General features: G+C 36.1%; 1 long non-coding RNA gene across 1 annotated transcript in view; it reads right to left on the bottom strand.

Moving 5' to 3' along the window:
* The window catches only part of LOC129050823 (uncharacterized), a 45,907-nt gene that overhangs the window by 13,446 nt on the left and 5,755 nt on the right, over positions 1-26,706 (bottom strand). Inside the window, exon 2 of the long non-coding RNA XR_008514649.1 lies at positions 3,289-3,416. This is a non-coding gene — a long non-coding RNA (uncharacterized LOC129050823). The remainder of the gene's footprint in view (positions 1-3,288; positions 3,417-26,706) is intronic.

Here is a 26,706-nt window from a genome sequence, read left to right on the forward strand (position 1 = left end):
TCACCTGCATAGAGAGTGTAAGAATAACATGTGATAATAGATGTGGAACTGTATATTTAAAACTGAGTTTTTCCCTTCCTGTGTCCATGAGTTCTCATTGTTCAATTCCCACCTATGAGGGAGAACATGCGGTGTTTGGTTTTTTGTCCTTGCAATAGTTTGCTGAGAATGATGGTTTCCAGCTTCATCCATGTCCCTGCAAAGGACGTGAACTCATCATTTTTTATGGCTGCATAGTATTCCATGGTGTATATGTGCCACATTTTCTTAATCCAGTCTATCATTGTTGGACATTTGGGTTGGTTCCAAGTCTTTGCTATTGTGAATAGTGCCACAATAAACTTATGTGTGCATGTGTCTTTATGGGGAGGGGGGAGGGATAGCAAGAGGAGATATACCTAATGTTAAATGACGAGTTAATGGGAGCAGCACACCAACATGGCACATGTATACATATGTAACAAACCTGCACGTTGTACATATGTACCCTAAAACTTAAAGTATAATAAAACAAACAAACAAACAAACAAACAAAAACTGAGTTTTTCATGTCAGTGTTTCCCATATGGTGCATAACCCACTAGGACTACACAAGATGATTTTAGGTGGTAAGGGAAAAAATAAGCAAGTGATTACATTGCCTCTCAGCTCCAAATCCACTCTTCTTTGCCTTGATGTATTTGCTCAGCTTGACCAAGTAAATATTTCTCCCTTGACAGGTCGTGCAATACTGGGCTTTGTCAATAGAGGATGCGAGAGAAATGTGGGAAGGTGTAGAAAGAACAAAGAGCTTGTCATCTTGGTTCCTGTGTTTTCCTTCCTCTTGTGGCTGTCAGTGGTGTGCAGGACATTCAGTGGCATTCAATATTTAATTAGTTTCTCTTCTTTTGGGCTAGCTCCAGTTCACTGACATCTTAGTTGGTGGTTTCCTGTGCATAAGCTCTTCCCTAAGTCATGTCAAACCTTTCCCTCTTCCAGAGAGCTTCATTTGGACAGAATCTAAGCACTGGGAGCTAGGGCTCTTCAAGTTGCATTTACTTCTTGAGTGCTCTCCCTCAGCCCTGGAGGTAGCAGCTTTTCCCTATAGCTACTGTGTCCCTATTTCTTAGAAAGCTTTTTTTTTTTTAATCTTGTTTAGTAGTTAACCACTTTTACTAGTTAATACCTTTTTATATTAATTTTTCTCCTGCTGAAATTACTTGTGTGATTTCTGTCTTCTGACTGGTCTTTGAATAATGCAGATTATATATTATTTAATATTTTTTAATTATTTAATATTTTGATTACAATTTAGGATTACTATGAAATTATAATTAGACTCAAATGTATTATTTCGTGGTAGAAATATAAAATTTTCACCTCACGACAACTCACTTTTTAAATGTAAAGAAATGACTTACGTATAATATTATGTAAATAGGAGTAAAGGTAGCTCAAAAATATGGCAAATTCATAGCTGTTCTATGACTAGAGTTGAGGAAAGTCTAAACTGTTTAATAAGCAAAATACCTAAGACATTTAACAATAGTTCTTAGATTTCTAAATTATGTCCCTTATTAAACAGTTACATAGAATGTACTGTCAATTTATGTGCATAATCTTATTTTGGTCTTACGACAACACTGAAAAGTTATTTTATTCCCCATTGTATGTATAAAATGAAAATTAGATTTAGATAAATTAAGTAAATTGCCCAGATAAGGTACCTAGTAAGTGATAGATATGCACCTCAAACCCTAATCTGATGTCAACGTCTATGCATACTGTTTGTAGTGGCAAAATACTGAAAATAAGCTGCAGGTCCCAATACACTAGGGGTTGGTTAAATTGTTCACCAAAAACAATAGAATGATAATTAACAAAAATAAATGATGAGTTATTAACTGTGTATTGACCTTAAAATATAACCATGATGTATTGTGAGTTGGAAATATAAAAACAGAATAAGTTACAGTTGTATGTATTGAATGATCCTAATTTTGTGAAACAAAATGATGCATATGCATGTACGTGTGTACATATAATTATGTTTATGAAAGTCTAGGAAAAACAAGGCTGTGCATCAGATTCTTAGAGCTGGGATTTTTGAAGTGGAAGGATGGAATTTCCTTTTTATTGAAATATATGTAAGACTGTGAGTGACTTTTACTTTCTCTTTAGTTTTTTTCAGTAATTTTTGAGTGAATTTTGAAGGACATTGTGTTCTTACAACTATGCCGATTGTCTATTTTGCATAATTCTCCAGTGAAAGGAAACTTAGCAGATGCTTTCACTGAAGGCAGCAGTGGAAGATCAGAAGAAATAATTCCTTGAGTGCAGTATCATCAAAATGCCCAGAATGATGAGTGTTTCCTCTCTCAATTTCCCATGCCAAGCATATTCTGGTCTCTAAAGCTGGTTAATCTGGATGAGTGGATTTCTCACCATATAGATATTGGCTAAGCAAGTTTGACCTATGGAATTCCCTGTTAACTTCTTCTACCATGAAGCGCTCAGCTAGATTCATAGAAGTTACAGATTCTAGGCCGGTCACGGTGGCTCACGCCTGTAATCCCGGCACTTTGGGAGGCCAAGGCGGGCAGATCATGAGGTCAAGAGGTCGAGACCATCCTGGCCAACATGGTGAAACCCTGTCTCTACTAAAAATACAAAAATTAGCTGGGCATGGTGGCGCATGCCCTATAGTCCCAGCTACTCAGGAGGCTGAGGCAAGAGAATCGCTTGAACCTGGAAGGTTGAGGTTGCGAGCCGAGATCGCACCACTGCACTCCAGCCTGGAGACAGTGAGACTTCATCTTAAAAAAAAAAAAAAAAAAAAGAAAAGAAAAGAAGTTGTAGATTCTGAACATGAAGAGTGAAAAGAATGGCATGGTGTTTTAATCACCTTCCAATTACGCCATTGGTGAGGGGAGGATTCCCTCCCTAGGGTTATAGAGATGGTTAAACATAAGACACCCTACACTGGACAGATGAAATTGTTAGTGTATTGGCCGCATGTTCTCACTCATAGGTGGGAATTGAATAATGAGAACACTTGGACACAGGAAGGGGAACATCACACACAAGGGCCTGTTGTGGGGTCAGGGGAGAGGGGAGGGATAGTATTAGAAGATACACCTAATGTAAATGACGAGTTAACGGGTGCAGCACACCAACATGGCACATGTATACATATGTAACAAACCTGCACGTTGTGCACATGTACCCTAGAACTTCAAGTACCATACAAATATATATATATATATATATAAAAAAGAAATTATTAGTGTATTGGTTACATGTACTCACAGTCTGCAAGAGAAGGAGACTGGGTGCCCTGTGGGGCTACATGGATTGCACAAGGGAACAGAGTGCACAACCAGAGGATATGGGAGGCAGGCTTTGTAGTACCAAAAGGAGGAGGTGCCCTCTAGTTCCTGTAAGAAAGATGTGATTGGCTTATTTGAATAGTTCCATGAGCCAACAAAAAAACTTAAAACTTGCTACTCCAAGACTGCACTTGATCCTTTGACAGTAGAATTGTTTGGCTAAGGGACCTTATTCCCAGGAGCAAAGTGGAGAAGTGAACCTGTGGTTAGGCCATTTGAGGCCCTTTTGAGTTCATCAGCGGTCAAAGCAGTATGTAATTGTAGACCTTAATTGTAGCTTTTACATCACACGTGGACAACGGTTAAACTACAGTTTAACCCTAAAGGAGTTGGATTCAAACAGTTCACACTTAGAATGTGTGACTGAACTAAAATTCCAGTATGGTATCACCATCTTATCCATGGTTTCTCTTTTTGTGATTTCAGTTACCAATGATCAACCCAAGGTCCAAATATATTAAATGAAAATTCTGGAAGTAAATAATTCATTCATAAGTTTTAAATTCTGGGCCAGGCATGGTGGCTTGCACCTGTAATCCCAGCACTTTGGGAGGCTGAAGCAGGTGGATCACCTGAGGTCGAGAGTTTGAGACCAGCCTGATCAACATGGAGAAACCCTGTCTCTACTAACAATACAAAATTAGCCAGGCATGGTGGCCCATGCCTGTAATCCCAGCTACTCGGGAGGCTGAGGCAGGAGAATCACTTGAAGCTGGGAGGCGGAGGTTGCGTTGAGCCGAGATCATGCCATTGCACTCCAGCCTGGGCAACAAGAGCAAAACTCCATCTCAAAAAAAAAAAAAAAAAATTGTATACCACTCTGAGTAACATGATGAAATCTCGCATGGTCCTGTCCAGTCCTGCCCAAGACATAAGTCATTTCATTGTCCAGTGTGTCTACATTGTACATACTACCAACCTGTTAGTCACTTAGTAACTATCTCCATACTGCAGTGCTTATGCTGAAGTAACCCTTATTTTTACCTAACAATGGCCCCAAGGTGCAAGAGTACTAACATGGCATATTGTTATAGTTTTTCTATTTTATAATATTAGTTATTGTTGTTATCTCTTACTGTACCTAATTTATAAATTAAACTTTATCATAGGTATCTACATGGAAAAACATCATGTATATAGGATTCAGTATTCTGTGTAGCTTCAGTGATCCACAGGGGTTTGGAACTTATCCTCCGAGCATAAAGGGACTATTGTACTTTTCTAAATCCAGCAGGTTATTCTAGGAGTTGTATGGCAGTGATTGCTTTTTGTCTTAAAATGTATTTGTTGACTTTGTAGAAAAATATCACATATATCATAGAAAAAAAGCACTTTATTTATTTCCATCAGCTTCCATAAATTGCTCTCAACTTCACACCAAAAAATTAATTTCTGTCCTTGGATTAGAACTTAGGCAGTTTAAACTGGGAGATCTTTTATAAAAATAAAAAACAACAATGGCTTTTATATCATCTGGCATTTTAAATAACGAACTTAAAAATTATTTTATTACAGCACCCATAAAAACATAAACATGGTCATTATAATTAATCTACAGCTGGGCCAAGAAATGGATTGTGCAAATAAGTACATTCTATTAAAAAGCCAGACAGATAGTAACGTGGATTTAACTACCAAGGCACTGTAGGAAAAGCATATTTTCATAATAATCAGAAACACAAGTCATAAAAGTTTGTAACTAATGAAACCAACTCAGTTTGATAAACATAAATTAGATAAATAACCCAGGAAGTACTTTTTTTTTTTTTTTTTCTTGAGACGGAGTTTCGCTCTTGTTGTCCAGGCTGGAGTTCAATGGCATGATCTTGGCTCTCTGCAACCTCCGCCTCCCAGGTTCAAGCGATTCTCCTACCTCAGCTTCCTGAGTAGCCGGGATTACAGGCACTCGCCACTACGCCTGGCTAATTTTTTGTATTTTTTGTAGAGACGAGGTTTCACTATGTTGGTCAGGCTGGTCTCAAACTCCTGATCTCAGGTGATCCAACTGCCTTGGCCTCTCAGGAAGTAATTTTAAAGGACAGTGTGTAAAAATTTGTTACGAAAAATGAGACGTTAATCCTTCAGGGGCCATAAGATAGGCTTTGTGATGGACAGGTTGCTTTCTATCATCTGCTGGCTGTGTGACTGACCTCCTACAAGCTTAATCTCTCTGAGACTGTATTGACTCATCAGGAAAATGGGAATAATCAAACTTTTTCATATGTTTGCTGGAAAGAGTAAATGAGCTTCTGCATAGCAAGGGTCTGGCAGAACTCTGGGTATACAATGAATTCTCAGTGAATATCAGTGTCATTGTTCACGTGCACTAGCAATAGTTTGACCCTTAGAAAAGCAGGCAAATTATATGTGATCCAAATGGTTCCCGAGTTATTCAGATTGATTACCTATAAATTGAACTCTTCCTAAACCCTACATAGGAATCAACTGGAAAATCTATTAAAATGCAGTGCTTTTGATCCAAAATTCTTGGATTCTGAATCAGCATATGAGCCCATGACTAATAGAGCCCATGAATCTACCTTTTAAAAAACAACTTCTTCAGGTAATTCCTAGGTACACCTTAAGACACATTTGCGTTTTCATCCCAAATAAGCAGATGTTTCTCAACTGCCTCCTTCACATCACCGGGATACTTAAACATAAGCACTAGTTACACTAGCTATGTTTTAGTGAGCAAGAAGCAGAAAAGAAAAAGGCACAGAAATAATATTTGTATTACAGATACATTCGGTAAAATATGCTGTCTGGAAGGAAAAGTTGCTGAAAGGTTTCTGTAGGGATACAACAAGACTCGTATAAAATGTGTCCATAGTCCTTTTGGGGGATATCACAAGATTATTTTCTAGTCATTGCCAGGATCCTGCTTCAGAGCAATTGTCCCTCCCTAACAGCCTCCAGGAATGGACTGGCCTGATTCATTAAGGAATGGACATTTGTTCAGATTTCAATACCCCTGGGGAATATAAGAAAAAAAATTACTGAGTTTATTTTGATTGTGTAACTCCAGTGGATATAGAAACCCTACTAAATTCAGAGATCAGTGCCTTGTAAACATTGAGTCACAACTGGAATTCTGAAGAATGAATAGGAAAAAAAAAGAGCTTGAGAGCAATGCACCCCACTATAAACTACTTGTGAGTGATGCAGGAGGCTTGAAGCATCTGAGGAAGGAACGAGAAGCTGTTCAAAGGGAAGATCCCAGTAGAATGTGTGTGTGTGTGTGCACGTGTGTGTGCATGCACGTATGCTAGAGAACTGCTCCATATCACCTTGCGTCTGCCTCCTTTAAGAATGCAGCTATTACTACTACCGTAGGTGCTCATCTAATTCCCATGATGATCCTAAGGTGCAGGCATTACTGTCCCTACTATAGGAAAGGAAACTGAGATTCAGAAAGTAACCCGCCTAAAGTCACCTAACTAGAAAGTGTCAGAAATGGAATTGGGACTTGTCTGTGTTAGGACACGGCTGTATTATTTCAAACATGGCACGTTATCTTAGACGCGAAATAAGCAAGGAAATAAAAAAGCCCCAACCCCTTCCTTTCCTCATGCCCACTAAAATAAAAGTGTGGACAGTGGATAAAACAAAATGGAGCATGCTGGGGAAGTAAGGTATGCCAGCTACATAATTTAAAATCATGGCAATAATAATCTTCCTCCCTCGGTTTTTCTTTCATTCCTTCCCCAAGGTATTCAATCAGTAATCGCCATACATCAGTCACTCTGCTACAAACTGTGTAGAGAATGGTGCTTCTCTGAATTCTTGTCTCATGCTCTCCTGGATTCACCGTACTCCAGATATGCTACTTTACTTACTTTCCCTCAAATACATCATCAGCTTTTGACCACTTTCCCATGTGCTAAGGCCCTTTTGCTTTACAATTTTGTTTTTTTAGAAATGGGGTCTCAGTCTGTTGTCCAGGCTGGAGTGCAGTAGAGTGATCACAGCTCATTGCAGCCATGAACTCCTGGGCTCCAGTGATCCTCCTTCCTTGACTTCCCGAAAGCTGGGATTATAGGTATGAACCCTTGTGCCTGGCCAAGACCCTTATATATTTAGTCTTATTTTATCCTCAGACTTATCCTATGATCCTCTAATTTCTCTTAGTATCACAGAGAAAGTATTTGGTACATCAAAGATTCTTGACTTTTCTGGGGACAACCCAAGCAAATAAGGTGGAAGCAAAGGAGGGAAGCTATGCTTTCAGACTTTGTAAAACAAAATTGGGGGTAGCAGTGGTTATCTGAAATCCTGTAACTCTTAAGCAATGATGCCCTACGGCCCCTTTAGCCTTCAGCACAAATAAGCTTTGACTCCTCCAGCACGTGTTAAATTTATAATCATGGTTTATAAATATCTTCAGCCTGTAACAAATTGCTGCCACTATTTTCTGTTTCTATCCCAAGGCATTATGTGATGAGTACTTAAACACATACACAAACATACCAATATATTATTTGTAAAATAATGTATATCCCCTTTATCCCCAAAGCAATCTGCAGTTAGTAGTGGCATGTCGTGCTTTACTCCAGACGACTAAAATTATACCATACTAAACCCTCCAAATGATTTGATAAATCTGGCAGAGGCAGCACAAAAGAATGAGTATTATTGTGTCATAAATGGCCCATTAGATTGATTCCGGTAAGCAGAGAGCTTTAAAAGGCATAAATTAGGGGAATGAATTGGACTTCCCTTATGGAGTAACTCAGTGGCATTGCCAATTCAGCATGAAACAGCCCAAACATTGCTATTCTAAGGGATGATGGCCCCAGTGACAAATTAAGTGCACATCAGGGGAGAGATGCAGCGCTCCCCACTTAATGGTTTCATTTCTCTGAAGTTGCTGGAGGTGGCCAGTACAGGACAGGCAGGGCAACCTCCCAAATATCAAGTCTCACATTGCTTTGTTGTTTAATTACGTATGCATAAATGCCAAGTGGTCTATAGAACACAAGCCTCTGACTTTTAATTGGGTGTTTTCCTGTTTCACTATCCCCTGCTGTTCCCTCTCATGTCTCTAAGCTGCTCTTTTACTCCTCTATTTATAGAAGAGACATTCCCAGGCCTCACAGGGCTCTGCTCCCCTTTCCTGCAGCTAGTTGCAATTATGTGAACACACAGGTCATCTTCTTGCCACGCACTTATTTTCAAAGGAAACTCTGAAATGACTCCTTGATGGAACTTATTGGAATCCAAAATAAATCCCCTTTTACTTGGGCACGGTAAACATAAAACTTCAAGGAAAACAACAACAAAAAAAACTAACTCCAAAAAAATCAATACATCCTTATATATTAGTTTTATTAGTGACCTTGTCAGGGTAAAATAACAACTTTCGTTTTCTCTGGCACTGAACACACTATTTTATGGGCAGAACAAAATGGCCTTTATTTTCACCTTTCAGGGGCCGGAGGGCAGATGGCTGCATAGAGGAGAGGAGAAATGCACTATATACCCCTCTATCCAGGCAGTTGGCAGATCCTCCCTTGCTTCAAGGCAGTCATTGCCTCCATGGTGTTTTCAGCCCAGGGCTAAGATTAATGACTATGTTCATCTCATGTTGGATATTGCTTTCCTACCAGGTAACCTTATCTGAAAATTAACTTGAATTAGTAAATACTTACTGAGCATTTACTACATTCCAACCATGCTACTAAGCATTTCATATGCATTATCTTTATGGCAGTTATCATTTCTTCACATTTTTCTATATTTGTTTATAATCTGCCCCCTCTAACCAGATTATAGGCTCCAATGGGTCAAGGGCTTTGTCTGTTTTATTGGTATATTACCAGGTCATTGAGCAGTTTCTAGCTAGAGTAAATAAACAATAAACATTTATTAAATAAATGCATTATTTAATCAATATGAAAAGCAAAAGCTCTATGCTGTGTTCTGGTTGTTTGTGTCCTGCCCAAAATTCAGATGTTAAAATCCTAACCTTCAAGGTAATGGTATTAGGAGTTGGGGTTCTTGAGAGATAATTAGATCATGAGGGCTCCCTCATGATGGAGATTAGTGCCCTTATAAAAGAGAACACAACAAGCTAGCTAACACCTTCCATTGTGTGAGGTCTCAGAGAGAAGGTGCTATCTTATTGTGTCCCCTTATTGAAGTTAGGAAGCTCTCAAAAGTTACAATATTTCTATAATCATATGTTTCTTACAGTAACATTGTAATTGGACACCTCTTCATTTCTACTTATATTTAATACAAAAGAAAGTTCATAAACGTACATAATAAAATGTTAGGCATTTACGTAGTTAAGGAAACATGTCTTTACCAGACACTGAATCTGGTGGTGCCTTGATTTTGGACTTTCCAGATTCCAGAACTGTAAGAAATAAATGTTTGCTGTTTATAAATCACCCAGTTTATGATATTGTTATAGCAGCCTGAACAGACGAAGACACACTGCAAAGATACATAACTTCCTCCAGGCTATATAGGTAGTGAGATTCAGGATTTGAACTAATGCTGGCAAACTTCAGAATCTGTTCCCCCTTTTACATTCCAGTGATAACTAGTGTATTGGCTTTAGGCTCACGGATAAGATTGTCATGTATAATAGAGTAACAGAGAAATTCCACTACTCATATGTCTATGAATCACAATTTTGAGCAATGTGGTCTGTTACTCTAGAAAGCAAAGCATTCCACTCTAAGATTCTTCTCAGTTGTACTCACAGCTGCTATGTGTATGTGAAAACTGGTGGGGGGTGATGGAAGGAAAGAGAAGAGAGAGTGTAGGAGGAATAGGGAGATAAAAGTGAAAGTGAAGGGAGAAGCAAAAGGTGAGGGAAAAAGAGAGAAAGAGAGAAACCGGAGGGAAAAGAAGCATATTTTGGTTTTGAAGATTTATCCGTCTCCTGAGAAATCTGAACCTCTCCTCTGTGTCGTTCAGTCTCTGTAAACGGTTGAGTGGTGTAGATTGTTGTGAATCTATTAGCAGTGATTTGCAGCAGACCAATTTAGAGGTCACTTAGGCATGAAAACACTGAGCAAGAAATTGTATACCTAATGAAACAATATCAGTAATAGCATATTTAAATGAACAGTATCAGTAATAGCATATTCTGAATGTTTCATTAAGTCTGAATTGTTAAAATCAGATCACTGCTGCTTAATAGATTTTACCTTCTTTAACAATTGTTTCCATATTGGTCATATCGTGTCTCTTTATTGAAGTTAGGAAGCTCTCAGAAGTTACAATTTTTTTATAATCATATGGTTTTTATAGTAACATTGTATTGGAGCATCTTTTTTCATTTCTACTTATATTTAATACAAAAGCAAGTGTATAAAAAATCCAACATATGTTCCTGTGGCAAAAGTGTGCATAATAAAATTTTAGACATTTACATATTTAAATTAAAATACCTTTAAAATAAGGTTGCCAGTTCAATCTAGTTTCATATTCCGGAGAACATGATATGGGAAAAGTAATGCTATCAACCAATAATAGGTGCACTTTCATTTCAAGATCATCAAGTAACAATATTAGAACTTCAGAGACCATAATAAGAATACTTCCATATTCTTGGGAACATGTTTCACATTTTTATTGACTGCATTCAAGCTGTCTTTCTGGATTATTCTTAGGTTTATAGGAAAAGAAGGGGAAATATTGAGAACAGTTTTCACAAGAGTCAATCAGTGGAAAAAATCAATCACCTGGGCTGTCCAGGAAGGAAATTCTATGTACTCTTCAAAATAATTTCATAACGGCTCCATGCCTGTTTGGATAGAGCCTAATTATCTATCTTATGCTCCCTAGTACAAATGCTGACAAATGAGGCAAAAAGGTTTCAATACCTGACATTAGTCTGCAGCTGTGCCAGTTGCTTTATTTTCATTGCACTTGATCTCATTGAATGCTCACAAAATTACTGCAAGGAAGGTGTACATTTCACAGAAGGAGAAATAGCTTATCAAGGCAAAAACTGTGAAAGTGGTAGAATTAAAGCCCAGATCTCTGACTTCACAGTTTTGCTGCTCTTAATGATGTCACACTGCAAATGGCCTTCAAGCAGATTCCGTGCAGCATCCTGCTTGTCCTCTGCTTGTTGCAGAGTGGAATTTTAGATAAGCTAGGTCTGTGTTAGAATGTATCCACAGAAGCTAGGCCACTGAATTATTAAAGTGATTTTGTTAAGAAGTGCTTCATATAGAAGGCAGTTTGATGTCCTGAATGTCATGGACAACATTTTAGTAAATCACAGGTTGATTTCGTAAGGTACATTAATCAACAGAAGCCCTTTTACTTGCCAGAAAAAGCTTTTAAAACATAGCATGTTTTCTTGGACAAGAGAAAAAATATGCAAGTGTAATATTCCTATGCTGGTTGCAACTAGAGCTACAAAAGCTCAAAAGCTGAGGTTAGGAAAAGATTTTTGGCTCCACTGCCTTGTCTTCTTAGGTCTTTTTATTTCTGTTCTTTCTCCTAAAGATGTCATCATCCTCCAAAAGTTCAACTATATATTATAGTCCCCTGCCTCCTGCTGAGCTTCTGGCAATATTTCTAACGTTTGAGGGGGCTCTCTTTTCTTCTTCTTTGGGTCTCTCATATATGATACTCTACATTCAAGTTCTTCTTCCCTCCAAACCATCACTTTCCCTCCAAACCAGCTTGTTATCTGTTTTCCTACTTTATAGTAAAACCCAGACTTGAAATATTGAATCCATCTTTCATTTTACAGTGGGAATTGGTAGAAGTACTGAATTCACAGTGTAACACAGCTGACCACATGGAAGAGATTCTGCAAGCAACACAAAAGTTAGCCTTGAGTAAGTTGTACTAAAAAAGATTTATATTGGGCATTTTAGTTTTCTTTTCTTCCTCCACCCCCTGTTATTTTAGAGCTATGATTCTTTGAGATGAAACCTTAGAGATCAGAATTCTTTCTTACAGAAATTCCTTTAGGTTAGTGATCTTAATTACATTTTTTAATATAAGCAAACTAAGGCTTAGTGCTATTAGATAACTGTAAAAATGGCATGGCTAACCAGTGGTGGGATTCAAACATCTTATAATTTTTATTAATGACTTAATATGACCAATCTGCATTTTCTAAAAATATGCATAACTACTGCACATCTCTATTCAATGAAAACAATGTACTTCATAATTTGTATTTAAATGCAAATGTGCCTAGAAGTGGTAAATTTTAGTAGTATTTTGAAGATAGAGTCAGCATGACTTGCTGATATATTGGATATAGGGCATGAGAAAAAATGATGAGTGAAAAATAATTTCAATATTTTGACTTTGTCATCCTAGACAACAAACAGAAAGAGGCTCTATAAAAGAAAAGATATTTATCTGGGAATAATGCATCACAATGGCAATATGCATGTGATAGTAACCTATGTGCATAGTTAAGGGGGTAAAAGAATACAAAGATTTTTAAAGGTCAAAATGAGGAAGATTACATAATTGTTCTTGAATAATTATCCTTCAATAACAAGGGTGACACGAGTCTGAGGTTGAACAGGCAGCTGCTGGGAGGATACCCTTGCAGAAGTATTTTTGGTGAAAGATTGCAATGGTCTTTTTGCCAGGTTGTGTTTTTTGCTGTCTTTCATGACAATTTTTGTTCTCCAGCATACAAGCACAACACTCACTTCATGGCCTTTCCTGGCTCTATTTATCAGGGTTTTCTTAACATTAGTGCCTACATTTTGATTCTGACAACTTTCACAACCTCGACAACTAAGAAGGATGATTGCCATTACTGTGATTAGGAAGGCTATAGGTGGGGCAGGTTTGGGGAAAATTTCAGGAGTTCATTATACAATATGCTGAATCTTCAATGTCTCTTAGACATTCAAATGGTGATTTTGAGTAGGCAGTTGAATACATGAATCCGGAGTTTAGGAGAGAGGCCTTTGCTGGAGAAAAATGAGAGTTTTTAGATATGGAATTTTAAAGCAATAGACTAGATGAGCTCACCCAGGGAGTAAGTACAGATAAAAAAGAGAAGCTAACCAAGGATAGAGCATTGAACATTTCAACATGGAGCTGAGAACAGAAATAGGAACCATCAAAGAAGGCAGAGAAAGAGAGGCAGTGAGGGGAGAGGAATACCAAGGATATTTGGGGTTCTGCGAGCCAAGGGATAAGATTTCATCAAGGAGGAAGGAGCATCTGCGTAAAATGCCAGTGGTGAGTCAGGAGGAAACTTGGATTTTCCATTGGATTTAGTAATATGGCAGTCGTGCATATGCGTTGGAGGGTAAAGGGAGAATTGCAGGGATAGAATGGATAGAAAACCTGTAGAAAAATCTATAGTCAAACATATATAAAGTATCTATTGTTTCTTAAATAAGACTTTAAATATTTTATTTTGCTTCACTCAAGCTGCATAATTAGTTCAAACTTGAGTGAATTACAATCGACCTTGAGCAAGAACAAAAATAAAAGAGAGAGAAACAGAAACAAATATAATATATCTAAATAGCATAATCTGGCTTTGTTTAGTTTTGCTCTGGAAAAGTATTTTAATGTAAGAATATCATATTTTAGAGTACATTTTATAAAAAGTGGAATATCAACCTAATATGCCATTTTCTCTACAGTATATCAAATAAAATTATATCTGAGATTTGTGATGTTTTGATTAGATTTTTCAAGTTGCATTCAGGTCCTATTTCAGAGAGCAAATAATTTTCATTCTTTATGTTGGTTTAGGCAATACATCAGCTTTAAGTGTTCTGAGAAGTTTCAAGCAGGATCAAAGCAAAAGTTGATTATACTTTTAGCTAAAGAACTTGCTAAACCTTGAGGGCTCAGTGACATTATTACATGGAAGTGAGCATGGATTGTAAAGTGCTAATTCTAAAACAAAGACACAGCTTACCATGTTTCATAACCTTTAGGATTATTTCACAACCACAATGTAGAATATATGTTATTTGATGCGGTGGGTTATACTATCTCTTGGTGGACCAAGAATTCTGTTGAAAATCTAGCCTCATAAGATAGCCCTTCTTTGGACATGACCGGGAATTCACTTTTAACTAAGCCAAGGACAATAAGAGTTAGTGCTCCCTAAGTGTACTTGCTCATCATTATTTAGTATATTAGATTGAAATGCACAATGTGTGAATCGTAGCGTGACTATGTGCTCAAGAAGTATCCAAACAGGTCAAATATTCATCTAAAATAGTTCCATACCTATAATTACTGTGGAGTCTCATTCACTAAATACTCTTAATTTTCATTATAATGTAAATTAAGATAATTTAAATATAATACAAATATTTAGTGAGAACATAAAGTTGAAAACACAATAGAGTTTTATTGTAACTCTTGAGGGCAAGCAAAATACACCTACTTGTCCTTATATAAGTAAAAGGTATTTTATCATAAGAGTTTGATTGGTTAGGATCTTAAGACACATCTAAAAGTAGGTCTCGGGAATGAATTGAAATCAGATACTTGGACGCCAGCAGAAAAGTTTTTCTCATCTTTTTGCATATTAGTTTTATTTTTGTTTCTTGTTGGAAACTGGTATTTGCTGTTTTTCAGATTTCATGGTAGAACATGCATTACATTATATTTCCAGTTTTGTATCTTCTCTACCTAAGAGAAGAGAGAGACGAGGCTGGAATATCTTAATCCTATTGCCAAGCTCCCCAAGAAGAGATTCTGGCTCAGTATGGTACAGGTACTCACCCCCCTTGAAATCTGAGTCAGACTGTACAATATTCTTGTTTTCCTGTGTTCATTTGAATGGAACCATGAAAAAAAAATAGCATCCAGAAAATTGGGAAATTCTGGATTGACAATAAAATCATCTTCCAATAGTATATTTTAAATTAGCTCTTGATATATATCCACTGGGCATTGACGTCCTTAGCACAGTTTAGAAAGATGGTTCTGTCTCTTTCAAGGATTTTGTCATGACCCCTGATTATGCAGTTCAATCAATGAAAGTAGCTGCTTGGGTACTGATGCAAATACGAGTATATTAAACAAAGCAAAGTATTGACTATCACCAAAAACTGGATCTTACGTATTTTACCATGTGATTCATCCAATTTTCTCCACCTATTCTCAGATTACACACTTAATTTTAAAGACATAATAATAACACATGTAAAAATAATGTGATATAAAATATAATAAATTCAATTTACAACTATCACAAGTAACTTGGACTATCTTTGCAGAAATCTAGTTATCCTACAGTTTTGTCTTTTTAAGGTAAGTTTCTCTATAATGAAAGAGATTTTGTCAGAGCAAATATGGTAACTTAGTTGTATTAAATTGTAGCCAGGAAATAAAAATATGGACCTACTTACCATAGTGAAGGCCTCAGATCCATAGTTTGAAAAAGTTTAACAACAGAAAAAATATTTGTAGAATACTCTGTATAGATGACAAGTGGTTATAATAATTAAAAATATTTACTTCATTATCATTTAAGGTAATGTAATGAGCAACTTAGTTTTCATTTCTGAATTAAATTCAAAGTATAAGCTCTCAGTTTATAATTATATGGTCAACAGAAATGTGCACTACAAACAATGTTAATTGGTTATGTAGCATGTTAACTCTAGGAGAAGTTGAGAGTATAAGAACTCTTTGTAAAATATTTTTAACTTTCTATGTATGCACAGTTATCTCAAACTAAAATATTTTTAAAAAGTAAAGAAAAATACTTGTAGTAGATATGTCAAGATCGCATTTATATAAGTTTCAGGATAGGCAAATCTAATCTGTGACAATAGAAATCAAAGGAGCAATTGCCTTGGGAAGAGGGCAACAGCAGGAAAGAAGCACAGAGAACTTCCCAGGGTAATGCGTGGGTACACAGGTTAGATGAGTATATACATTTTTCAAAACCCATAAGACTATGCACTTATGATTGTCTGTGTGTATACACGCATGTACATATCATCGTATTTAAATTATAAGGCCAGCCGTGGTAGCTCATGCCTGTAATCCCAGCACTTTAGGAAGCCAAGACAGAATAATTGCTTGAGCCCAGGAGTTTGAGACCAGACTGGGCAACGTGACTAAACTTCGTCTCTGCAAAAAAATTCAAAAATTAGCCCTGTGTGGTGGTGGACACCTGTAGTGCCAGCTACTCAGGAGACTGAGGCAGGAGGATCGCTTGAATGCAGGAGGCAGAGGTTGCAGTGAGCTGAGATAGTGCCACTGTACCCCAGCCTGGGCCACAGAGTGATTGACATTAAATAAATAAATACATAAATATGTAAAATTATGTTTATACTTAAGGAATAACAAAAATATTTTGGAGTAGAAATCATAAAATGCACGAACTTATACAGATCTTGTAATTTTATTAGAAATTACAATTTTGCAACCCAGCAAAAAGTAGTTAAGCTTCTCAGTGCTTTTCTTTCACTATACCAAGTAGATTTCTGAACTAGTTAGGGTAACAAAAGCTGCTAAAAATAGCCTCAAAACACATAAAGATTCAAACACAATAGAGGCTTATTTTGGCTTTGCATACAAGTGGCACACTTCTGTGTCTCGGGGAGACCTGTTCTGTGGAGTGCTGCCTGGACCTGGCTCCTTTCATCTTATGTGTCTGCCATTCTCTAGGGCATTGTAGTTATTTAATGCTTCTGTACAAGATATGTGTAAGAACAAAACCAAACAAACAAACAAAAACGTGGAGGAGACACATTCTCTTCTTTAAAAAAGCCTTGGCTGAGAATGGCACACATCAATTCTTCTCATCTTCTATTCACAATCAAAAGTCCCATGGACACATACAGAGGTAAGAGGAGCTAGGAAATGTAATAACTGGTTCAACGATTATTTACAAATGACAACCCCATTCTGCAGAAGAGAGAGCATGAAATTTGGTGAACATGTAAAGCTCTGTAATACAATAGTTATTGCATCTGATTTTCCTCCTTAATTTTGAATTGTGTTTTCTCATGTCAATAACAATTTTATTTTTGACAGATAATCTGATTTTCCACCCTTGCCTATGTCATAATTTATTTAAAGATTCCGCTTTTTGTACATTTCTTGTATTTCCTGTTTTAATTTTTTTAAACTTTGCTATATTTTGTTATCATTAACATATTGAGAAAAATATTCTTACAAATCTATTTTTTTTCTTAAAAGTTAAAGCTAGTTAATGCAGTATTACCAGATTAAATACTGGTTTTGAAAGCTCTTGACAGATGCTGATTTTAAGAATGAATATACTTATTTTATCAGTGAATGATAGAACAAATGTACCTCACCTTCGCCAGAACTTGGTAGTACCACTGTAACAAAAGTCAGTGTGATATATAGAACATAATTATCTGTCATGAATTCATGCAAGTATCTGTAATCTTACTGAGAGGCAAGCCAATGCAGCTGTACTTCTCTTCCTTCTCTTCATTCATTTCCATCTTTCCTTCTAGGTGTTGCTTGACAATCAATGAACAAAACAAAATACGAAATTCTCTAAGTGAAATAAAGTAACTTGAATGCATTCCTCTGTGGATATATTTAATTTGCATTTATCTTTTGAGTTAAAAATTTATGTTTAAAGAAATGCATTCAGATTGGCTTTTGGTTTAAATATTGAACAAGACTTATGCTTCAAAGTTTTACCCTCTAGGTACAAGGACAATTTTGTGTCAGAAATCTGTTCATATGACCAAGGCCAAAATTTTCTTCTTTTTTCATGAACATATAACTTTTTATTCACTAAAACCCCTGAGGTTGGAAATTAGCCACTCTTCATGGCTGATTAAGGTTTACCCTAGCATAACTTTTCTTCTAGGAACCATGGATGTATTTTTGAGATTTCTCCTGCATTTATATCACAGCTATCCTGTTAGAGGTAATAAAGGAATACTCTGCACTCCACCACCTGCTCCCTTCATCCCCCAATAACATTCTTAGAAATGTATCTGTAGATATCATTTTCCATATAAACTTTACACATCTCAGCTAGCAAAAAGAATGAAAAATGGAGAATCTTAAAAAGGGCTATTATTTTTTTCTTTGAACACACCAGCTTCGTGGCACCGTAGAATTTTTGCACCTGTGGTTTGATCCCCCTTGAAAACTGTTCATCTCTGCCCATGCCCCCAGTTTAGCTTGACTCTCTCCTTCTTATCATTAAGGACTCAAAACCCATCTACATTAACTCTTTCTCCCCTTCTGTGCATTGTACTCTCTTATTCTCTTCATAAGATTTATCACTGGATGACAGTATCTAATAGCTATCTTAATAGCTTGAGCTCTAAATAACAGGAATTTGGCCAGGTGCAGTAGCTCACACCTGTAATTCCAGCACTTTGGGACGCCGAGGCAGGCAGATCATTTGAGATTGGGGTTTGAGACCACCCTGGCCAACATGGTGAAACCTGTCTCTACTAAAAATACAAAAAAATTAGCCAGGCATGGTGGTGTGTGCCTATAATCCCAGCTGCTCAGGAGGCTGAGGCACCAGAATCACTTGAAGCTGGAGGTCACAGTGAGCTGGGATTGCACTGCTACACTCCAGCCTAGGTGACAAAGTGAGACCCTATCTCAAAAACATAAATTAATTAAAATTAAAATGTAAAAAAAACAGGAATTTTTTTTTTCTATTTTGTCCACTGCTCTAATTCTAGATCCCACAACAAAGCCTAACAATAAGTAGATGCTGAGTGAATGAATGGGATTAATTAAATAAACTAATAGATGACAAACAGATCTAGGATGGATAACTTTTGGATATAGTTTGTTAAATATATCCTACCACTTGTATTTTGTTTTTCAAATGACACATCTCATTTACATATATAGTTCATTCATTAGGAAATAATCAGCAGGAATGTTGGCAGAATATTGAATACAGACTTCATGAAATTTGTGCATGGGACTCAGATTATGTATCTTCTCCTACTCTCCCAGTGCCTTCTTCCCAGCACTGCACATTCTGGAGAGGTCAGTTTGTGGGAGTATGGAAGGTTGGGGCTCTTCTTTCTTACAGGGGCAAGCTTAGACCAATGAGTCCAGGAGCTGGGAAAGAGCTGGAAGATAAATTCCTCTTTCTTACTTCTTCCCATAGACCTTTCTGAAGCACAGTGATTCTCTACACATCTGAAGTAGTCCTGATCTTGTCAATTCAGTAATGTACCACTTGTATCTGCTTTCAGCCCTTCTCAAACCCAGTAAATTTTCAACCTTGTTCCTGTTGCCCTGGGGATATAACTCAGGCACTATTATACCTGAAGCTTTCCCTCAGGCTTTGTTTTCTAGGAAATTTGGGCTAAGTATCTGGTTCTGCACTTTTCAAAACATTTGAAATAATATCTATGTTCCCAATCAATGTGACAGTGTGTTTCAATGAACAGATCAGATTGAATTCATTTCCCATTGAGTGAGAATAAAACAGAGCATGCTAAGCCAAAATTGAAGCTCAATTATCAGGTTCCTATGTCCTCAACAATGCTACCACTACTCAGGAAGAAGGCTTTAAGGAATAATAAGCTGAGATTCAAATTTGAAAAACAAATATGTTACTGTGTTGCCTATGTCTCTGAAACATGCCCTTTTCCAATAATATTTTTTATGCATTGTGTATTGATTAAGAGTACCGTTTTGAGGGGTCAAGGAGATATATGGTTTCACATATCAGCTCTTCTACTCTCTCATAGTCTTACAGATAAAAAGTCACTAAACCTTCCCCATTCTCACGTAAACCACATTTTCATTAAAAGGGCATTACTCTTTAGTTTAATTGGTATGAGGATTAAATTAAATGAGGTGAGTAAAGCATTTAGCATAGTTTCTAGCTGTATGCTAAGAAGAGGCCCATTTTGCCCAAGTAGAAAGTTTGGTTGTCCTAAAATTGTTCCTCTCACAAGATCTGAGGCTGCACCTCTGTCTCCATATCACTTAGAATGCAACCCAATTGCCTACGAATTCATTCCCAATGTGATAGAAAATAGAAAAGATGGGAATTTGGATGATATTTTACGAAGGGGTTAGAGATCAGGAGCTATTGATGTAGAAGATAAGAGAGGCACTATGTTCAAAGGAATGAGGATTTTTTTCTCTCCTGAACCTTTTATAGCATCTTGCTCATTGAGAAGCTAGTGGTGCTCAGACTGAAAAGTTGTGAAGGAATCTCCTGTATCAGCCTCTATACAATCTCCTCTTGCTTCGTCTTGTGATGGTAAAACCCTACGAACAAAACAAAATGAAAACAAACAGGAAACCCAACACACAAAGCTGTAGAGTTCTCTCGTTTTGTTATCAGCAATAACATAAACAGTTATTTGTATGAATTTGTTTGATTTTAAACTTACCATGATTCAGGGGTTAAAGTTAGATATTATGCTATAAGATTAATTGGAAATCTAAGGGACTTTCAAGGTACCAGTCCTTACCAATAAGGTAAGAAATACCTTATTTTAGAAAATAGAATGCTGTTACAGCAATTTAACACTTTTCATTGTGTATGAGGATAAAGGTCATGTTGTCCCATTTTGATCTCTCTTTTGTAGAAATAAATGATGACCACCCAAATGAAGACAGTCAAAGGCTATTCATTCAGGGCTTGCTATATAGCCAGGGAGTCAGTTGCTATCACTTGAGTTTGGCAAAGACTCAAAGTTGGCAGGGGTTTGGGAGAGCTTCATAGTGAAAAACATGGAAGGCTTCAGGTATCCTTTGATTGGAAGTTGTTGGCACAGAGAAGCTGGAGGTGGACTCACTAGACGTGAAACTTCTGATGTGAATAATTTATTTGAGTATATTTAGCTTTCTTTTATTGGTCCTGCATTGAAAGCAGAGGCAAAAATAGGAAAGCTGTGATTTAAAACTAAGTTCTAACCACTCTGGGTTGAATAAAAAGAGCTTATGGTCTGGCTTTCTGGAATGGTATTGCAGAGATTGTGAGTAAGAGTTTTTCCCATTGTCATGAATGGCTTGACCATTGCCTATTTTTATGTTCAGTCTCTTGCTTTATTCACATAAACTAGGGAGACCCGACCCTCTTCCTATGAGGGAGGAGCTTGGACCCATATTACTAATCATCTCTTACTTTCTGTCTTATGTCATTTCGTGATCTCATAATTAAAAGAAACATTGAGTAAAGCTGTTGCCTTACCTCTTTGGGAGAAGTTCTAGCCATTCTTTTTTTTAATTTTTTTCACCAATTGGCCATTTTTTACCCTCTGTATCACATAAGAAAGAGAGATGCATGTGATTGTTAACCTTGATCATACCTCACCAAATTATTATCCCTCCACTGTTTAAAGAGTTAACATTTGCTTCAATAGAAAGAAAACCTAGACATCTCTTTTTTTGTTGTTTGTGAAGGTGCAGTTTCCTTCTCTTAGGAAATTATTTTTCTTTCAAAATAGTAGCTAAGCAAGGAAATAGTAGCTGTAGTCTATGATGATGCTAGGTCATAAACATATTTTCTTTTGATGTTTATTTTCCCAACCAGTTGTATTCTTGGCCAATCTTTTCTCTTTCTCTGCAATGCCAATAATTGAGAATTGTGTCTGTTCTTTGAGGTGAAAATTGACAAAAACCAACTGTTAGCCTTCTTTATTATGGTTTACATAGGTCATCAAAGGAGATTAAAAAATGATTTTTTCCAGCTGTTCCTGCCTACATCACTAGTGTTCTTCATAGGGATTTGGGGACAAATGACAGCCACCCATAAAGTTTTACTCTGCCTTGCTTCATTCTTGTGTATACATCTCCTTAGAAGAACTCAAGAGAGGGCATATTGGCCAAATGTCGTCACAATTTCATCTCACTTCATTATTTCCCAAAGAGCAAACTAGATAACATTTTAACTCCCAATAAGAAAACTAATTTATACAGATTCAAAACAGAATGCAAGTGACCCAAGGCCAAAAACTGAGAAAAAGTTTTTGAGACATTTGTTGAAATCCAGGTTTTTTTTTTTTTTTCTGTACCTTCTCCTTTCACATATTTATTTGCTTAGTACCCAGCATATATTTGGCACTTGTCTAAGGGAAGTCAGTATAGTAGTGGCCAAAATAGATTTATTCTATATCATCCTTTGTAGAGAAGGCTGAAAAATAGACAAAATAATAATTTAACATAGTCATATGCTCTTAAAAATAAGTAAGTCTGCAGTGTGGTTTGGAAGTAAGAAAGATCTCTCAGTTTAACATTACTCTTTCTGCTTCCATCTCCTATTGCTTACATGACAGTTACTCTTATAAAGGAGTGATGTGTGAACAGGAAACTAAATACTAGAAGTCCATATCCCTGGACAAGAGCATTACAAGCAAAGGGAACAGCATGAGCAAAAACAGGATAGGGTTAAGTTTCGCATGCTGCTCGGAAAACTGGATAAAAAGTCAACGTATTTAGAATACAGTGAGTGAAGCAAAGTACTAGAAAGCCAAACGTTTAGGGTCATGGATGACTTGGTGATCTTTTCACTTTCATCATCTAGAGAAAAAAATGTAATTCAATCACGATGTGACCAACCATCAAATATTGTTTTTCTCAGGATTTCCAGCTGTGACTTAAATTCTTAAAGATCTCTTGTATTAGAAATTCACGAATCATGAAAAAAGGGACTTTGGATGTTCATACTTTAGATATCACTGTGTATGTAGTGTCCTACATTCTCTTGCTATAGTAAAACAATTTTAGCATTTTCTCTGATGGTTATTTTAGACCACAACATGTTTCTCAAACCTTCGCTGTCCCTTTTCTTTCTCACAATTAATAATCTTGCTCTTCATTAAGGAAAGTTAAGCACTGCCTTTTATTTATAACAATAAAGGACTGCCTTTTATTTATACCAATAAATCTATCAACCCATCCTAATCTTAATCCACATGATGTATATTTTTCTGTATGACAATAGATGAACAATTTTTGCATTTATTGTGGTTGTGGTGGTTGGTAGTAATTTTGTTTTCATTGTGAAAACAAGCCTTTCACTTGCTTGTGAGATTCCACCTCTTCTTGTAAAGCAAAGTAAAGCAAAAACTAGATGAAATGTGAATTTGGCAACTTGAGGAGAGTTAAATGAAGGAACTGTTTCCAGAACTTCATAGCTAGTAATAATGCACCATTATTATCTCAGCCCTAGAGCTGAGAGAGAGAAGAGAAGGAAAGCCATTAGAAAAGGAATACTTGAAAGAGTTGTAAAGTTGTCCTAGAGTATCAGGGACTGAATTTACCTTTCCATCTGAAAAACTAAAAAAAAAGTAGGATAGAATGAGTCAAATGGTTTTTAAAAGATTGAACATGAGACAGCAAAGAAGACTCTCTAGTGATGGAAAAGAAATGAGCCACACTATTGCCCTATCTTATTATATTGAGACAGTTTCCAGTGTTGGCAGGGGCAGAATTCAGGGAGAGTGGTGTCAAACTCCTTGCTGTCTCCCAGAAGAGTTGAGGAGAGGGAGCTAAGAGTCCATAAAGACCAAGATGGATAGGTGTGGATATGTGCTATGGCTTGAATGGGTCTTCCAGAATTCACATGTTGAAAACTTGGTCCCCTTGTGTGGCAGTGTTGAGAGATGGAGACTTTGAGAGGTGATTAGGTAATTAAGAAAGATTAATACCACTCTCACTGGACTAGGTTAATTCTTGTGAAAGTGAGTACTTGCTCTCATCACCTGGTTTAATTACCACAAGAGTGAACTATTGCAAAACGAGGTCACCCTTTGTGTTTTGGTCTGTTTGGCACACATTCACCTACCCTTCAGCTTTCCTACCATGTTTTGATGCAGCACAAAAGTCCTCATCAGGAAATGCCACCAGGACCTTGGACTTCGCAGCCTTCAGAACCATGAGCCAAATAAACATCTTTTCTTTATAAATTACTCAGTCTGTGTCATTCTGTTATAGTAGGAGAAAATAGATTAAGGCAATAGATTTCACAGGACAAGTTACAGAAATAGGAGAGCTATGAAGCGAGAACTCTGATGTTCTCTTTGCAGCAAGACAGTATTTATCTGTGCATGTGTGAGGAAGGAATAACCTGAAATGACTAGAGAAAATGTTACTCAGGGCTCACACAGGGTCAAGAAGAGTGCTTATTTTCACCAGCCAAAATGAAAAATCTCATAATTCATGAGGCATTAGGTCAAATTATCTACAGGTACTTCCCTTAATAGTGGGAGAGTAACTAGCCCTATCTTCACAACTGATCTGTTTCCACCTAACAAAACTTCAAAACAAAACTAACAAAAGAAAAATCATGATCTCAAACAAATCAAACTGTTTGCTAGTACTAAAATGCATCCCAGAACAAAAACTCACGAATATTTATAGGAATGTAAATTATAGGCAATTATACATAAAAATGACAATATCTGACATCCCATAAAAAATAAACAGATATGTAAAGATGGAAAAATATGACTCATAGTAATGCAAAAATATCGACAAAAACTGATCCAGAAATGACGCAGTTATTATAATAAGCATGTATGAACAGTGTAATGGTATTATCATTTCAAAACTGTATATAGAGAATGGATAATATAAAAACAAAATTTGTAAGATTAAAATATTCTACTGGAGTATATTCTAGTAAAGCAAGTTTGGTTTAACATTCAAAATACAACAAATGTAATTTATTATATTTACACAATTAAAAAAATCTTATATGATTATCTCAATATAATGCCCCAAAATGTTTATCAAAATCCAACACCACTGCTTATCAAAACCCAACACCATTGCTGACAATGACTCTCAGAAAACTAGGAATAGAATGAAACTTCCTCCAAGCTGATAACAGTCATCTAAAACAAACTTACAGTTAACATACTTAGTGGTGAAAAGTTGAACTCTTTGTCTCTTAGGTTAGAAAGAAGACATGATGCCTCTACCTACCACTTATTGTATTCAACGTTGTTTTGAATGTTCTCGCCAGTGCAATAAAGCATAAATACATAAAAAACTAAAATTATGTTTTTCTGGTAGATTACATCAGTGTTTGTATAGAAAATCTTATCAAATCTACCAAAAAAACCTTGCTACAAATAATAAGGGAATATGTAAATATCACAGGATACAAGATCAATATTAAAAAGTCTATTTTTCTATATACTAGTAAAAACTATTAGAAAATAAAATTAGGAAACAGTACTATGTAAAGTAGCATCAAAAATATGAAATAGGGCTAAATCTAACAAAAATGTATACTAAAAACTAAAAGCACTTTTGAGAAAGAAACTAAAGAATAATTTAAATAAAGGTGGAGATATATATATACACACATATATATACATATATGTGTATATATGTATGTGTATATATGTATATATGTATATACATATGTATACATATATGTGTATATACATATATATGTATATATACACATATATATATACATATATATATAATGTTCTTTAGTCTGAAGAGTTGAGGTTGTGATGATAAATTTTTCCAAACTGATTAATAGTTTCAACATAAACAAAGTCCTTGCAGGCACTATTGGAGAGCTTAAGAAGCTGACTTTAGCATTTATATGGAAGTGCAAATAATTAAAGATGGCAAACAACTTTAAAAAATAAAAGATTAAATTTGGAGAACTACCACCACCCAATTTTAATATATATAATAAAGCTAGAGTAATCAGGACAGTATGGTATTGGTATCGTGATAGACAAACAGATCAATTAAATGGATTAAATAGTCCAGGAAATGATCCACACATATATGGAAAATTGATTTTGGAAGAGTTGCAAAGTCAATTTAATAGATAAAAAATAGTCTTTTCAACAAATAGTGTCAGAGTAATTGGATATCCATATGCCAGAAATTTCAACTTTGATCTGAATCTTACAAAATTTATTTACTCCTAAAACTATAAAACTTCCAGACAAAAATACAAGAGAAAATTTTTTGAAACCTTAGGTTAGTCAAAGATTTCTTGGACACAATATCAAAAACATGCTCTGTATAAATAAAAAAATAACTTATTTTCAAAAGACACTGCCAAGCTCATTAAGATACAAGCTATAGATTAGGGGAAATATTTTTAAATTATATACTCGATTATTTAGACTTTGTCTGGACCATCGAAAGACATTTCAAAACCAAATAACATATAAAGCAAAACAAATGACCAGAAAATAAAAAATGGAAAACAGATTTGATCGGACATTTCACCATGTAAGACACAGGATGACACATAAGCACATAAAAAGATGTTCAACATCACTACCCATGAAAGAAATGCAAATAAGAATCACAAAGAGATATTACTATTCACCTATTAGAAATATTAAAATTGAAACGATATTAACCGTACCTGGTGTTATATAGTATGTGGAGGAAGTAGAACTCTCATATACTATAAAGGGAATGAAAAATAATA

The sequence above is a fragment of the Pongo abelii genome, chromosome 18, assembly GCF_028885655.2.
Source record: "Pongo abelii isolate AG06213 chromosome 18, NHGRI_mPonAbe1-v2.0_pri, whole genome shotgun sequence".
Classification (NCBI taxonomy): domain Eukaryota; kingdom Metazoa; phylum Chordata; class Mammalia; order Primates; family Hominidae; genus Pongo; species Pongo abelii.